Source organism: Oncorhynchus gorbuscha, linkage group LG09 (assembly GCF_021184085.1).
Source record: "Oncorhynchus gorbuscha isolate QuinsamMale2020 ecotype Even-year linkage group LG09, OgorEven_v1.0, whole genome shotgun sequence".
NCBI lineage: Eukaryota > Metazoa > Chordata > Actinopteri > Salmoniformes > Salmonidae > Oncorhynchus > Oncorhynchus gorbuscha.
Genome location: NC_060181.1, coordinates 77,143,942 through 77,148,520, shown reverse-complemented (window position 1 = coordinate 77,148,520; position 4,579 = coordinate 77,143,942).

Sequence of the window (4,579 nt, the reverse complement as noted above, 5' to 3'; positions counted from 1 at the left end):
AATGAGCTAATGGTGGCAATTTTGTCTGGAATAGAAAACGTGCTCTCTCGTCAGGACACTGTTCTTAGGAGCTAGTCAACTAACGTTACCCAGCAAACGCTGGTTAAAACTGAGGATGGTAAGACAGCAAACGAGCTACATTTCATGCCATTTGACCTGTTTTTCTATTGACATTTCTTTGTATATATCCATAAAAATGATGCTAATTCATGATTTGGATTTGTTGAGGAAAGATGTCCGTTCATTCAATCGGTGAGGTTGCCAGAGATGAGAACCAGTCGTGAAGTCTTTTTGCTCTTTATCTGTGGACGTCACCCAGTCGTTCGGTCTAAACGTTCCATTGCCATGCTGGCTGGCAACGCTCTTGTCCCTTGCTAGCTAGCCAACCACGGCTAACACAGTCACGTCAAACCATGCAGCTAGAATAACAAACAGCACAGTAGCTGCATTTAATTTAGTTTGACCTGTTTTTATATTGACATTTCTTTGTATATATCCATAAAAATTAGGATACAATTTTAATTGAAAACAATCACAGTAAGGTACATAATTGTGACCCAGAAATTACGATTTTCAGATAAAAACAGCTTCATTGGACATTTAAAGGGCGTTTGTCCTACGTTTATGAATGTGCTAATGAAAACAAATTCACAATACAGGTCATTTCAATATAGATCTGCTGGTGTTTAAAAAAAAACATAAATCAGTAAGACAAAGAACAATCAATTACAAAAATAATAAATTGAAAGGTACAGTGAGTTCAATTTCAATTGTTCAAATGTTGTGACATAATTCAGGGTTATCAGTTTAGTTTGATGGGAGGAAAATGTTTTAGACATTGTATGTTTTAATGTTCTACATATTCTCAAGATCTGTTGAAGCATTGTTGTTATCCTACATTACAATCCTACATATAACAATGTTCCTGTTACTTTCCTTTTGTTTTCTATTCCTAAAACGACTTAACATGAATCTCTCTCTGGCCAACAGTAAACAAAATGAAAGAAGAAAAACAAAAAAGAAGACCAGTCCACCAGAGTATTGAAACGAGCTAACTCTCTATTTAAAGGAACGGTGTCGCCCGGGCTTTTGTGAGTGGTGCTTTAATGGTTGAGTCTCTATTTGTGACTGTCCCACTGGATGTCATAAGGTGAATGCTTTGTAAGTCGCTCTGGATAAGTGCGTCTGCTAAATGACTTAAATGTAAATGTAAAATGTATTTAAATGAATGGTGTCGCCCAGGCTTCTGTGAGTGGTGCTTTAATGGTCGAGTCTCCTGTAGGAGACGGCTGCCGTAATAATGACGATGATGCAGGCGAAGGCCAGGATACACACTGCGACATGAAGACTTGTAGAAGTGTCTGTTGTTGCTGGCAGTCTGCTGTTCTTTTAATGCCACAATGCTCTCTGCATCAAAAGAACAACACTTGTTCTAGTTGACTGCTCTTTGCGACCATCATGGCATAAAGAAAAACGCTAAGGAGATGCATTTTCGCATTCCTTGCTGTGTTCATATCTTGACTGGGACACTAAAATGTGTCCTGCTTTTTAATTCTATTGGGATGTAGAGACATACTTTTACAGACAGGGCTTCTTGGGATTAGACACAATTCCATTGTGTAGAGGGTGCCACTAGGGATATTGATGAAACCAACACACCCTGAGTCTTCAGAAATTGAGAAAAACAATGGCCTACGGAAAGCTGACAAATCTAATCTATACATTTCTCATATCAAGGTAATCATGGAGCACTTTTAATAGTTTCAGTCCTAGATGATACCCTAACAATTACTAACTGTAACCATGAGGACTTTACAATGATTATTTTATCAGGTCTTAGGTCTTACGTAACTACATCTCAGACAACATGTTTATCTTTATTCATCCATGTACATTAGTCCCATGGAGATGGAAATCTATTTTACAAAGGACCCCTAACCAATAACCAGCACACAAACAACTATACAGTATGAATTACATCAGAATTTAGAATACAAAGTAACAACTATCAAACAAAAAGGTCAATGATAATCTACGGTGCCTTGGGAAAGTATTCAGACCCCTAGACTTTTTCCACATTTTGTTATATTACAGCCTTATTCTAAAATATATATGTTTTATTCCTCAGCAATCTACACACGATACTCCATAATGATGGAAAAATGTTTGCAAACTTACTATAAATAAAAAACAGAAATACCTTATTTACATAAATATTCAGACCCTTTGCAATGAGACTATAAATTGAGCTCAGGTGTATCCTGTTTCCATTGATCATCCTAAAAATGTTTCTACAACTTGATTGGAGTTCACTTGTGGTAAATTCAATTGATTGGACATGATTTGGAAAGGTACACACCTGGCTATATAATGTCCCACAGTTGACAGTGCATGCCAGAGCAAAAACCAAGACATGAGGACAAAGGAATTGTCCGTAGAGCACCAAGACAGGATTGTGTCGAGGCACAGATCTGGGGAAGGGTACCAAAAAATTATTTAGCATTGAAGGTCCCCAAGAACACAGTGGCGTCCATCATTCTTATATGGAAGAAGTTTGTAACCACCAAGACTCTTCCTAGAGCTGGCCGAACAGCCAAACTGAGCAATCGGGGGAGAATGACCTTTGTCAGGGAGGTGCTCAAGAACCTGATGGTCACATTGACAGATCTCTAGAGTTCCTCTGTGGAGATGGGAGAACCTTCCAGAAGGACAACCATCTCTGCAGCCCCAATCCGACCTTTATGGTAGAGTGGCCAGACAGAAGCCACTCCTCAGTAAAAGGCGTATAACAGCCCGCTTGGAGTTTGCCAAAAGGCACCTAAAGACTCAGATCATGAGAAACAATATTCTCTGCTCTGATGAAACCAAGATCACATCTGGAGGAAACCAGACACCATCCCTACTGTGAAGCATGGCAGAGGCAGCATCATGCTGTGGGAATTTTGTTCAGCGGCAGGGAGTGAGAGACTCGTCAGGATCGAGGCAAAGATGAATGGAGCAAAGTACAGAGAGATCCTTGATGAAAACCTGCTCCAAAGTGCTCAGGATCTCAGACTTGGGCAAAAGTTAATCTTCTAACAGAACAATGACCCTAAGTGCACAACCAAGACAATGCAGGAGTGGCTTCAGGACAAGTCTCTGAATGTCCTTGAGTGGCCCAGCCAGAACCTGGACTTGAACCCGATCGAATATCTCTGAAAATAGCTGTGCACCGACGCTCTCCATCCAACCTCACAGCACTTGAGAGGATCTGCAGAGAAGAAAGGGAGAAACTCCTCAAATACTGGTGTGCCAAGCTTGTAGCGTCATACTCAAGAAGAATTGATGCTGAAATTGCTGCCAAATGTGCTTCAACAAAGTTCTGAGTAAGGGTCTGAATGCTTACGTAAATGTGATATTTCAGTTTATTTTTAATAAATTTAGCAACAATTTAAAAAAAAAACTTTAAAAAACTTTTTGCTTTGTCATTATGGGGTCTTATGTGTGTGTATATTTATGAGGGGGAAAAAAACAATTTAATCAATTTTAGAATAAGGCTGTAATGTAACAAAATATGGAAAAAGTCAAGGGGTCTGATTAATTTGATTTCACAAGGCGAGTCAGTTAAGAATAAATTCTTATTTACAATGACAGTCTACCTGGAAACAGTGGGACAACTGCCTTGTTCATGGGCAGAACTACATTTTTTTACCTTTTCAGCTTGGGGATTCAATCCAGCAACCTCTTGGTTATTGGCCCAACACTCTAACCATTAGGCCGCCCCAATACTTGAATGAATGATTTCCGAAGGCACTGTATATACATTCAAAATGTACAAACTATTAAAAACACCCTCCTACTATTGAGTTGCAACCCCTGTTTTGCCCTCAGACCAGCCTCAATTCATCAGAGCTTGGACAACAAGGTGTTGAAAGCGTTCCACAGGGATGCTGGCCCATGTCGACTCCAATGCTTCCCTTGGTTGTGTCAAGTTGGTTGGATGTCTTTTGGGTGGTGGTCCATTCTTGATACACACAGGAAATTGTTGAGTGTGAAAAACCCAGCAGCGTTGCAGTTCTTGACACAAACCACCTCATTCAAGGACACTTAAATCTTTTGTCTTGCACATTCATCCTCTGAATGGCACACAAACACAATCCATGTCTCAATTGTTTCAAGGCTTAAAAATCCTTCTTTAACCCGCTCCCCTTCATCAACTGTCAGAGCAGCTTACCGATCACTGTACCTGTACACAGCCTATCTCTAAATAGCACACCCAACTACCTCATCCCCATATTGGTATTTATCTTCTTGCTCTTTTGTACCCAAGTATCTCTACTTGCACATCATCATCTGCACATCTATCACTCCAGTGTGAATGCTACATTGTAATTATTTTGCTTCTATAGCCTATTTATTGCCATATACCTCCCTACTCTTCTCGTTTATGTGTAACTCTATGTTGTTGTTGTTGTTTTTGTCGCACTGCTTTGCTTTATCTTGGCCAGGTCGCCGTTGTAAATGAGAACTTGTTCTCAACTGGCCTACCTGGTTAAATAAAGGTGAAATAAAAATGGTTTAAAAATCTATACTGAAGTGC